This window comes from Coregonus lavaretus (assembly GCF_964263955.1).
Source record: "Coregonus lavaretus genome assembly, chromosome: 1".
NCBI lineage: Eukaryota > Metazoa > Chordata > Actinopteri > Salmoniformes > Salmonidae > Coregonus > Coregonus lavaretus.
In genome coordinates this window covers 53,165,646-53,179,213 of record NC_139988.1, presented here as the reverse complement: position 1 = coordinate 53,179,213, position 13,568 = coordinate 53,165,646, and positions in this window count along the sequence as shown.

Genomic DNA, 13,568 nt, shown 5'->3' with positions numbered 1-13,568 from the left:
CTGGAGCTCTGTCAGAGTGACCAACGGCTTCTTGGTCACCTCCCTGACCAAGGCCCTTCTCGCCCGATTGCTCAGCTTGGCCGGGCAGCCAGCACTAGGAAGAGTCTAGGTGGTTCCAAACTTCTTCCATTTAAGAATGATGGAGGCCACTGTGTTCTTGGGGACTTTCAATGCTGCAGATTTTTTTTGTACCCTTCCCCAGATCTGTGCCTCGACACAATCTTGTCTCGGAGCGGTACGGACAATTCCTTTGACCCCATGGCTTGGTTTTTGCTCTGACATGCACTGTCAACTGTGGGACCTTATATAGACAGGTGTGTGCCTTTCCAAATCATGTCCAATCAATTGAATTTACCACAGGTGGACTCCAATCAAGTTGTAAAAACATCTCAAGGATGATAAATGGAAACAGGATGCACCTGAGCTCAATTTCGAGTCTCATAGCAAAGGGTCTGAATGCTTATGTAAATAAGGTACATCTGTTTTTTATTTTTAATAAATGTGCAAACATTTCTGAAAACCTGTTTTCGCTTTGTCATTATGGGGTATTGTTTGTAGATTGATGAGGAAAAAAATATTTATTCAAATTTAGAATAAGGCTGTAATGTAACAAAATGTGGAAAAAGTCAAGGGGTCTGAATACTTTCCGAATGCGCTGTATATACATGTATATACATATATCTGGTGCCTTGGCCTCCAAGGCCTGAGAACCTGGTGGCTGTTCAAACAGGTATGCATCACACAGGATTAGCCGATGACATACGTGACCCACACACTGGGACCAGTTTGGTAATTCCCTTTAATCTACAGCACTCTTGTCATGGTTATAGTTGAGGGCAAGGCCAATAATGAATGGTTGCAAACTTTAAAAAGGGCTGCACTTGGGTATGTCAGTGGGTTATGTATTGAGATTCCATACTTTGTCTTTGGCTTGTTTAAAGTTATGAGTCACCACAGATAAGCATTTAATCCCTTTTCGTAGAAGCGGATTTGAAATGCCATTGTTCGCTTTTGTCTTTTCGCCAAGGGATGACCTTGTTTCAGATGCTAACTTATCTCTGTGGTTTGGTTTAGCCTGATGACTTTGCTGCAGCTGATCAGATTTGTAGAGACTCATCTCTCTGTCTGTGCAGGCTGCCACATGAAATTCAACAACACAGAGAGCCAGTGATGTGAGGCCTATTGATACACACAACCAGCCTCCTATTAGAGATGGGAAGAACATAGAGCTTCTTTAGTGCTGCTCAGGTCAGCTGGTGCTATACCAAAACACAGGAACCTGGCAAATTGGATCAATCATGTAACCAGCCTCAACACCCCTCCGGCCGTCATCCAGACAACCACCATATGCCCATCGGCGTAACCAGGGCGACACGACAGTAGTGTGTGAACACTTGGCGCCCGATGACATCAATCACATTTACAAGTCTTGCCTCACAGAGGGACAAGAGTGACAGCGAGCGAGAGAGGGTGACCTGACCCAGATATCACAGAGTGAGGAGGCCCACTTCGGTGGCCATGGCACTGAGCTAGGTGACAGAGCTCCGTCTGTTCAGTACAATGTCAGCTGACTTTTTTTTGTCTTCCTTTTTATATTTTTCCTCTTTCACTTGTTTATCATATCTGAATGTTAACCAAACAATGCAGAAAACCGTTTCAATGACAATCTCAGCAGATCATGGCTGTCCCTGTCCCCCAGCTGCTGCTCCACTCTAAACCTGTCTGTGGTTTTACTACACATGCTTTCAAAACATTCCACCCGATAAATCAAGTCACTCCCGGTGTAAACAAGACAAAGGAGATGATTGTGGACTACAGGATAAAGAAGAGGACCGAGCACACCCCCATTCTCATTGACGGGGCTGTAGTGGAGCAGGTTGAGAGCTTCAAATTCCTTGGTGTCCACATCACCAACAAACTATCATGGTCCAAACACACCAAGACAGTCGTGAAGAGGGCACGACAAAGCCTATTCCTCCTCAGGAGACTGGAAATATTTGGCATGGGTCCTCAGATCCTCAAAAAGTTATACAGCTGCACCATCGACAGCATCTTGACTGGTTGCATCACTGTCTGGTATGGCAACTGCTCGGCCTCCGACCGCAAGGCACTACAGAGGGTAGTGCGTACGACCAGGTACATCAGTGGGGCCAAGCTTCCTGCCATCCAGGACCTCTATACCAGGCGGTGTCAGAGGAAGGCCCTAGAAATTGTCAAAGACTCCAGCCACCCTAGTCATAGACTGTTCTCTCTGCTACCGCACGGCAAGTGGTACCAGAGCGCCAAGTCTTGGTCCAAAAGGCTTCTTAACAGCTTCTACCCCCAAGCCATAAGACTCCTGAACAGCTAATCAAATGGCTACCCGGACTATGCTGCTGTTACTCCCTGTTTATTATCGATGTATAGTCACTTTAACTCTACTTAAATGTACAGTACCAGTCAAAAGTTTGGACACACCTACTCATTCAAGGGTTTTTCTTTATTTTTACTATTTTCTACATTGTAGAATAATAGTGAAGACATCAAAACTATGAAATACCACATATGGAATCATGTAGTAACCAAAAAAGTGTTAAACAAATTAAAGTATATTTTATATTTGAGATTCTTTGCCTTGATGACAGCTTTGCACACTCTTGGCATTTTCTCAACCAGCTTTACCTGGAATGCTTTTCCAACAGTCTTGAAGGAGTTCCTACATATGCTGAGCACTTGTTGGCTGCTTTTCCTTCACTATGCGGTCCGACTCATCCCAAACCATCTCAATTGGGTTGAGGTTGGGTGATTGTGGAGGCCAGGTCATCTGATGCAGCACTCCATCACTCTCCTTCTTGGTCAAATAGCCCTTACACAGCCTAGAGGTGTGTTGGGTCATTGTCCTGTTGAAAAACAAATGATAGTCCCACTAAGCCCAAACCAGATGGGATGGCATATCACTGCAGAATGCTGTGGTAGCCATGCTGGTTAAGTGTGCCTTGAATTCTAAATAAATCACAGACAGTGTCACCAGCAAAGCACCCCCACACCATAACACCTCCTCCTCTATGCTTTACGGTGGGAAATACACATGCAGAGATCATCCGTTCACCCACACCACGTCTCACAATGTCACAGCGGTTGGAACCAGAAATCTCCAATTTAGACTCCAGACCAAAAGGCACATTTCCACCGGTCTAATGTCCATTGCTCGTGTTTCTTGGCCCAAGCAAGTCTCTTCTTCTTATTGGTGTCCTTTAGTAGTGGTTTCTTTGCAGCAATTCAACCACGAAGGCCTGATTCACATAGTCTCCTCTGAACAGTTGATGTTGATATGTGTCTGTTACTTGAACTCTGTGAAGCATTTATTTGGGCCGCAATTTCTGAGTCTGGTAACTCTAATGAACTTATCCTCTGCAGCAGAGGTAACTCTGGGTCTTCCATTCCTGTGGCGGTCCTCATGAGAGCCAGTTTCATCATAGTGCTTGAGGGTTTTTGCGACTGCACTTGAAGAAACTTTCAAAGTTCTTGACGTTTTCCGTTTTGACTGACCGTCATGTCTTAAAGTAATGATGGCCTGTCGTTTCTCTTCGCTTATTTGAGCTGTTCTTGCCATAATATGGACTTGGTCTTTTACCAAATAGGGCCAGCTTCTGTATACCCCCCCTACCTTGTCACAACACAACTGATTGTCTCAAACGCATTAAGAAGGAAAGAAATTCCACAAATTAACTTTTAAGCAGACACACCTGTTAATTGAAATGCATTCCAGGTGACTATCTCATGAAGCTGGTTGAGAGAATGCCAAGAGTGTGCAAAGCTGTCATTAAGGCAAAGGGTGGCTATTTGAAGAATCTCAAATATAAAATATTTGTTTAACACTTTTTTGGTTACTACATGATTCCATATGTGTTATTTCATGGTTTTGATGTCTTCACTATTATTCTACAATGTAGAAAATAGTAAAAATAAAGAAAAACCCTGGAATGAGTAGGTGTGTCCAAACCTTTGACTGGTATTGTACATATTACCTCATTCACCTCAACTAACCTGTGCCCCCGCACATTGACTCTGTACCGGTACCCACTGTATATAGCCTCGCTACTGTTATTTTACTGCTGCTCTTTATTTTTATTTTTATTTTTTTTACTAATCAATTTTTTACTTAACACTTATTTTTCTTAAAACTGCATTGTTGGTTAAGGGCTTGTAAGTAAGCATTTCACTATATGGTCTACACCTGTTGTATTCGGCGCATGGGACAAATAACATTTGATTTGATTTGAGTGGCGCAGTGGTCTAAGGCACTGCATCGCAGTGCTAACTGTGCCACTAGAGATCCTGGTTCGTATCCAGGCTCTGTCGCAGCCGGCCGCGACCGGGAGACTCATGGGCGGCGCACAATTGGCCCAACGTCGTCCAGGGTAGGGGAGGGAATGGCCGGCAGGGATGTAGCTCAGTTGATAGAGCATGGCGTTTGCAACGCCAGGGTTGTGGGTTCGATTCCAGTATAAAAAATATGTAATCACTAACTGTAAGTCGCTCTGGATAAGAGCGTCTGCTAAATGACTAAAAAAAAAAAAAAAAAAAAAAAATTTGATTTGATGTTGGGTAATTCAATAAGATATTGGTGTGTCATATATACAGTATGTTGACTGTATGATGATTGATTGCTCAAGGTTGCTTCATCATTTCATTAGACCTAAACAAATCCATCACCAGTACCGTATGTACGTCAGCAGGTTGTACATTCATCTCTGAGTCTCTCATCTCATACTGACATAAATCAAGCCAACATGAAGCCTCAAACCATCACCGCTGTGTTGTTGTTCCCACTCTTTGTTTCTTCTGTTTTTCACTTGGCCCTACTTTCTCTGAGGGACGTTTTTACAGTCCTGGGGAACATAATTCTGAAACCTCTGTGTGTCTCTGTCTATCTCTCTCTCTGTATTTTCTACACTGTTGTCCCCTCTCTTTCTTTTATATTAGCCTCTAGGCTTTCCTGTTGAAGTCACTGGGTAACAATCAGAGGAACCTCGCAGTCAGAGGTGTCCCAAACAAGCGTTCTGTGCACTCTCTCTCTCTCTCTCTCTCTCTCTCTCTCTCTCTCTCTCTCTCTCTCTCTCTCTCTCTCTCTCTCTCTCTCTCTCTCTCTCTCTCTCTCTCTCTCTCTCTCTCTCTCTCTCTCTCTCTCTCTCTCTCTCTCTCTCTCTCTCTCTCTCTCTCTCTCTCTCTCTCTCTCGTATCATAGATAAAGAGGGGGATTATGTAGGAAGAGCTGACCTCTTGAAGCGTGGAGGGTGGAGAGTGTGTGTTGGAAAGTGTATGTCTGTTGGGGATAGAACGTTCTCCAGTACTGGCCAACAGTTTGTTTATCTGCTGCATTTTCTACACCGTTCTACAGTGGTCATGGTGACTGTGCAAAGTTAGACTTTTTAGGTTGAGGGTAACCAGGGGCAGAATGGGTGGGTATAGGAGCCTGTAAATGTTGGCCTGTGTGTGTGTTTGGGAAAGAGAGTGTTCGTGTGTGTGTGGGGTGCGCGGGGTGGGGAGAAATTGTCATATTTTCCCTTGTGAGGAGACTGTATAACAAGTGAGTGAGTGGTGTCATGAGTGAGTGTTGTCATGGGAATGAGAGAGGAAGGAAACACACTGCCGACCTCAGTTGGGTAGGAGCACACACACACTCAACCCCCCCACCCAAAACGAAACAACTGGAAGTAGACCTGGGTCCTGCGGGCCACTGAGTTGATTGACAGGAGGTTTAATAGACCCTGAAAAGCATTAATCTGCCGGGTCCTTACCTGAGGCATGGCAGCATCGTTAACCCCGAAAACCATTAATAGGGGATGGATAAGCCCCCATGCTGGGCAGACACCCCACTGTCCCAGCCAAAGCACCCACACACCACAGGAGCCTGTCTCTCTCTCTCTCTCTCTCTCTCTCTCTCTCTCTCTCTCTCTCTCTCTCTCTCTCTCTCTCTCTCTCTCTCTCTCTCTCTCTCTCTCTCTCTCTCTCTCTCTCTCTCTCTCTCTCTCTCTCTCTCTCTCTCTCTCTCTCTCTCTCTCTCACACACACACACACAAACACCCTTTCCCGCCAACCTCTAACACTGCCTCCCTTCAACACTAGTCCAAGTTCATTTGGAATGAAGACATTCTCTTTGATCTGCATAGGAATCTCCAAAAGTGTCCCGTCTGTTGGAGAAAGCACAAAAGGCTCCATCTCCATTCAGTCTGGGCCCTCTAAACTCCCTGTAGAGCCCTCAGGGTCCCAGCCCAGCCCCAGCCAGGCCCTCTCTCTATGCTTCTCTCTTTCTAAAGGAGGGCTGCATGGGGCTCTGAACAGTGGGCCTCCTTGTATTCTCCCAGTCTCAGCAGAACCCATTGAGTTGCTGACAATGTGCCAAGCAGTCCTTTACTGTAAAAAGGGCCCTTTCTCTGGGCTGGCTCTGAACTGCATGAGGGCTGAGAAGGAGCTACTCCAATAGAGGCATCTGCAATCTGTTGCTGCTTCCACTAGCCCTCCCCTTCATCTCTTCCTTTTACAACAAACTGGCCGCAAACAAGGACAAATCGTCCATGAATTCCTTAGCGCCTGACAGCAACTGCACGCGCACTCTCTCTCCCCCTCTCTATCTCTCTCTCCATCTCTCTCGCGTTTTCTCTCTCCCTCTCTCTCGCTATTCTTCACTCTCTGCTTTGTCTTTTGTGCGAGGGACCTTGAAGGCTTGTTTTTTCCTCCCTTTTCTCTGCCCCTCTCCCTCTCTCTCCCCTTCTGTCCATTTCAGCTGCTTCCCACTCTCTCTCGTTCCCTGAGTAGTGTGGAATAAATGGGTGTGTGGAATAGAAGGGAAGCATTCTATAGAACGATCAGCATTCCTATAAAAGGCCTGTACATGGCCACTGAATGGGATTCTATTTTACAGCCCTCCACAGTTCCCCCTTCAGACCCCTCCAGGGGCCTCATATTGTACAGAAGCAAATGAGATCCACACGGATGGAGGGTAGAGGGAGGGGTGGGGGGGTATTCTTCACATTAGGGGTTTGGATGAATGCTAGAAGGTTGGAGGGTTGGGTGGTTGGGGCCTCGGGGTAGGAGAGGGAAGTAGGATGCTGTACAGTGGCACAGAAGCACTGGGGTAGTGATTGATATTGACTTAGACTCAGTAAGGATATAATCCCAGTTTCAACTGTGAGAAGTTACAATAACAAATGGCAATTTGGAACCTATTCACATTTACAGTAAACCTGTTCCACTGCATAAGCCATGTAGTTGATGTAGAGGAAATATAGGGGGTTTGTTAATAGAATTCACAGTGAATTTACAAGGAAATCTCAATTATAACGCAGGAACCGTTATACTATACAGACGGATGTTTTCTCTCCCAGATCTCCCATACAGTTGACCTTTCATAACATGCCTTAAGAAAGCGTGCACTGAAAGGATGGATGCATTCAAGCTGGAGCACCATTCAACCCCACCTGTTTTCCCCCTCCTCCTTTCCTCCTCTCCTCCTCCCCACATCCTTCCCTTCCTTTAGGCAGAGAGAGAAGAGGAGGTTCTCTTGAGGCGGTGGCTGCTGGCTGGCTGGTTGGCTGAGGACTTAAATCACACAGCCTTAGTTACACAACAATATTTCAAGGGCAAACACCCTTTCTGTGCACCCCACCCCCTCACCCCCTCACCCCAGACCCAGGGGATCACTCATGCAAGGCCATGGATCTCCTCTGTGCACATCTGCTGTGGTGGGCAGGCTGCAATGGGCAGACGAGGGGCCGGAGAACGGGGGGTGGGGGCGGGGGGCGCGAGGGGGGCACTTGGCTTTGGAAGAGGTCCGGGGCAGATGCCTCGGAATACCGCACGGGCTTCCATGGCGATAGTCTTACAGTGTTTACTGCACCCAATAGTCCCTCCATCCCCTCCTCTCCTCCCCCTCCCCTCTCCAGGACCACTGTGCCATTCCTCTTCTAATGTAAATGCTGGGCTGGCAGGGGGAAGGAAAGGCGGATGAGGGGCTGTTTTTGTGTTGTCCTGCTTCTCTCTCCTCCTCCCTGCCTGGGCTCTTGTTTGGAGGCTGTCTGGCGGTGGCAGGACGCTGGTCTCTCCACTGCTTTATGGCGTCAGGGTTTCTTTTAAAAGTTTCTCTCTCTCCTTCTCTCTCTCTCTCTCTCGCTTTACAGGCTTTGTCTGTCCAGGCCCGCTGCCCGTCAGAGGCTTGTGCTGGTGCCATGGGGCATTCATGGGGCATTCATACTGGCACCCATTAAACTGACTGAGAGGCAGGGATAAGGGCTTAGTAGACTGACCCTGTGCTGACGACCTGGCAGTGCCAAGGTGCCATTCTGGGGTTCTTGGTATGGGACTGACAGACACGTAACACACACAGGCCTACATGTGAGCACAGGACCTCCTTTGTGATGTGAGTTATCTTGTTTATAACTTCACAATTTTGTTATTTTCTGTTCATGTACATACGTGCATACAGACGAATAAGGAACATATATTTTGTGGTTGCCAGGGCCGGTTGCCGCCCTGCCGTACCTCCTTGTCTGTCCAAATAAAACATTGGAATATTGATAATTTATTTGTCCGAGATGTGAGCCGACAGAAAGCGAAACATCGTCCCTCTGTCTCCGTATGTGTAGACCATGTATCTGATGCTGTCTGGATAAAATGAGTATGGCATGTCATACTTTTTCTGGCCAGACAGCATCAGATACTGTACATGTGCTACATATAGTAAGACAGAGGGGCGCTGTTTTGCTCCCTAGATTCAGCAGAGAGGAAGAGGTGAAGCGAGAGAACTCACTCTTGCAAAAAATCTGTCCTGAATAAGCCCAATGCTTTTCTATGGGCATAATATGCAGACCTAAGCTTGTCACCTGCATTCCCGCCTTTGGGACAACGACTCGCATTGTTAGGGCGGCGACATGAGCATCTTGTCATTATATACAGATCTCTGCTTTCACTCATTGCGAATTAGAATGGAAAGTTGGCGGGTGCACAGTGCACTGTTCGGATGCTGGCTTCCCCTAAAGTAAATTGATGCTTTGCCAAAATTATATAATTACTCTTGTCTAAATAAAATAATTCAAAATAGTTTACCAGAGAGCTTGACTTAGCCACAGAGGATCATTAGCTTCTTTAAAAAAAATAGCTGTGGATTGTTTCAAATCCCAAGTGCATAGGCCTATGCCTATTTGGGAAGCCAGCAATTTGGGCATCGTGCGTGGAAATAGGCCTAGCTGATTATTGAGTTGCGGCTGACAGTGAAAAGCATCTGAAATGTATGAAGATAAAGCGTCTTGAGTATAATTTCAAATGTTGAGACAAGAAGAAGGGGAGGGGTGTGTGACGAAGATAGGGGTGTCTCTCTCCAGAATGCATGCACTCAGCTCTCCAGAATGTGCTCCGCTGTCTCCCGCCGATTCTTGAACATTCCTTGTTTCATTGTGTGAATTGTTTGCTCTTTGATTGTTTATTTTGATCAATTTCCCATTACATACACTACATGACCAAAGGTATGTGGACACCTGCTCATCGAACATCTAATTCCAAAATCATTGGCATTAATATGGGTCCCCCCTTTGCTGCTAGAACAGCCTCAACTCTTCTAGGAAGGCTTTCCACTAGATGTTAGAACGTTGCTGCGGGGATTTGCTTCCATTCAGCCACAAGAGCATTAGTGAGGTCGAGTTCTGATGTTGGGCGATTAGGCCTGGCTCGCAGTCGGGGTTCCAATTAATCCCAAAGGTGTTCGATGGTGTCAAGGGCTGATGTAAGTGTGGTGTGGAAATCAGGCGCAGGACACCGAAGCTTAGTCCAACAAAGTTTACTAGTTAACCACTAGGCAAAAATACAATGAACGGCCTCAAAAACACACAGAGGCGAGCGATTACGCAAACAGTGCGTAAACTCCAAAACAACAAACAGAGCAAACACGCAGCACTAACTGACATGCAAAAAACAACACACACCCTAACCAATACAAAACAGGCAACTTATAGAACACATAATCAGACACAAACGGACACAGGTGCAATAGACAGACAAAAGCAATCAAACATAGAAACATTCAACGGTGGCAGCTAGTACTCCGGGGACGACGAACGCCGAAGCCTGCCCGAACAAGGAGGAGGAGCAGCCTCGGCAGAATCCGTAACAGTACCCCCCCCTTGACGCCCGGCCTCGGGGACGGCCAGGAGGACCGGACCCGGGCACGTGGGATGCCCACGGTGGAACTCAGTCAGGAGGGATGGATCTAGGAAGTCCCTCCTAGGCACCCAGCACCGTTCCTCCGGACCGTACCCCTCCCACTCCACGAGATACTGGAGACCACTCATCCGGCGCCTCGAGTCCAAGATGGTCCGGACCCTGTACGCCGGGGCCCCCTCGATGTCCAAAGGGGGCGGAGGGGTCTCTCCTATCTCATCTTCTTGGAGTGGGCCAGCTACCACCGGCCTGAGAAGAGACACATGGAACGAGGGGTTAATATTCTTGTAATCAATAGGCAGTTGTAACCTGTAACACACCTCGTTCAATCTTCTCAGGACTTTAAAGGGCCCCACAAACCGCCGACCCAGCTTCCGGCAGGGCAGGCGGAGGGGCAGGTTTCGAGTCGAGAGCCAGACTCGATCTCCCGGTGCGTATACCGGTCCCTCACTGCGGTGGCGATCGGCGCCTTTTGTCGACTGATGGCCCGCTGCAGATGGACATGTGCAGCGTCCCACGTCTCCTCCGAGCGCCGAATCCACTCATCCACCGCAGGGGCCTCGATCTGGCTCTCGTGCCATGGTGCCAGGACCGGCTGATACCCTAAAATACACTGGAAAGGTGTTAAATTGGTGGAGGAGTGGCGGAGAGAGTTCTGGGCCATCTCTGCCCAGGGGATATACCTAGACCACTCCTCCGGCCGGCCCTGGCAATAGGACCTCAGAAACCTACCCACATCCTGGTTGACTCGTTCAACCTGCCCATTGCTCTCTGGGTGGTACCCCGAGGTAAGGCTCACCGAGACTCCCAAGCGTTCCATGAACGCCCCCCAGACTTTGGAGGTGAACTGGGGACCTCGGTCAGACACAATATCCTCGGGGACCCCATAGTGCCGGAACACGTGGGTAAATAGGGCCTCAGCGGTCTGTAGGGCAGTAGGGAGACCCGGCATTGGGAGGAGACGACAGGCCTTGGAAAACCGATCCACAACGACCAGAATGGTGGTATTCCCCTGGGAGGGGGGAAGGTCGGTAACAAAATCCACCAAGAGGTGGGACCATGGTCGTTGTGGAACGGGCAGGGGATGTAACTTTCCCCTGGGCAAATGTCTAGGCGCCTTACACTGGGCGCACACCGAGCAGGAGGAGACATAAACCCTCACATCCCTAGCTAACGTTGGCCACCAGTATTTCACGCTAAGGCAGTGCACGCTAAGGCCGTTCACGCTAAGGCAGTTCACGCTAAGGCCAATACCTGGATGTCCAGAGGAGGGTGATGTATGAGCCCAATAAATAAGGCGGTCACGAACCTCGAGCGGAACGTACGTCTGCCCCACAGGACACTCGGGGGGAGTAGGGTCGGTACGCAGTGCCCGCTCGATCTCCGCATCGACCTCCCACACAACCGGAGCCACCAGACAAGACTCCGGCAGTATGGGAGTAGGCTCGATGGACCTCTCCTCTGTGTCATACCGCCGGGACAGGGCGTCTGCCTTACCGTTCTGGGACCCTGGGATGTATGTGATCTTAAAAACAAACCGGGTCAGGAACATGTTCCACCTAGCCTGACGAGGGTTCAATCTCCTAGCTGCCCGGATGTACTCCAGGTTACGGTGGTCAGTCAGAATGAGGAAAGGGTGTTGCCTCCACACCTTTAGGGCCTGGACTACAGCCAACAGCTCCCTGTCCCCTACGTCATAATTACGCTCCGCCGAGCTGAGCTTCTTAGAGTAGAACACACAGGGGCGGAGATTGGGTGGCGTGCCGGACCGTTGCGACAGGATTGCCCCAATACCGGCCTCGGACGCGTCTACCTCAACTTGAAATGGTAAAGCGGGGTCCGGATGCGCCAGCACCGGAGCCGAAGTGAACAGGTTCTTCAGTCTAACAAATGCCCTGTCCGCTTCAGCTGACCACTGCAAACGCACCGGACCCCCCTTTAGCAGGGACGTAATGGGAGCTGCCACCTGTCCAAAGCCCCGGATAAACCTCCGGTAGTAATTAGCAAAACCCCAAAACTGCTGCACCTCTTTTACAGTGGTTGGAGTTTTCCAATTACGCACGGCCGACACACGGTCAACCTCTATTTTCACACCAGACGCGGACAATCGATAACCCAAAAAGGAGATGGACTCCTGGAAAAACAGGCATTTCTCTGCCTTAACATACAAGTCATGCTCCAACAGCCTCCTCAATACTCGGCGCACCAGGGCTACATGCTCGGCTCGGGTAGAAGAGTACACTAGGATGTCGTCAATGTATACTACCACACCCACCCCATGCATGTCCCGGAAAATCTCGTCAACAAAGGATTGGAAGACTGAAGGAGCATTCATTAACCCGTATGGCATGACGAGATACTCGTAATGACCCGAGGTGGTGCTAAATGCTGTTTTCCATTCATCCCCCTCCCTAATGCGCACCAGATTGTACGCGCTCCTGAGATCCAACTTTGTGAAGAACCGCGCTCTGCGTAATGACTCCGTCATAGTCGCAATCAGAGGAAGAGGGTAACTGTACTTAACCGTGATCTGATTGAGACTACGGTAATCAATACACGGGCGCAAACCCCCGTCCTTCTTCTTCACAAAGAAGAAACTCGAGGAAACCGGGGAAGTGGAGGACCGGATGTATCCCTGTGCCAAGGACTCGGCTATGTAACATTCTCCTTGTATGACTGGTGGAGGAGAGTCAGGTGTGTTCTACTGATGCTGAAAGACAAATTCCAGATACAAATATTTTTACATTATTATACAATAGATAGCCGTAATCACTGTCAGACACACCTGGCTAACTTGATGGGTGGTCAGCTAGCTAGCTAAAAGTAAGCTTTAACTTGGGGTATTTTGTTAAGATATGTAGCTAGCTAAACAATTAACCATAATCCCAATCCATTTACTAGCAATACAAACCGATTGTCATAGCTAGCTAAAGTTAACCAAATAGGTTCAATGTTAGCTAGTTAGCTAGCTAACATTAGGCTATAACTAGCAATGCGAAATGGCATAGTATCTGAAACTGTAGCTAGACACTTACCCGTATACATGGATGAACACTTCACAGCAGACTGCAACCCCTTTCATTAAATAAGACGTCCTGTGTAGTTTCCGTTTTGTTTGTACAGCTTGCTTGGCCCATTGTGTCAAGTCACCCTGGTTCACATTGACCGTGTGCAATGCCATAAGAATCATCAGATCATCAGCCTTCTGTGTTCTCTTTTCGACTCCCTGTGCATTTGCAATCAAACGCCAGAATTCTATTCATCTCCTTATCATACTCTGCTTCTACCAGACATTCCACTGATTTCAAAACTCGGTCAACACTGTTGATCGCCGTTTCTTCCCCATCACTGTCGTCAGAAGACTCCACAATGCCTTC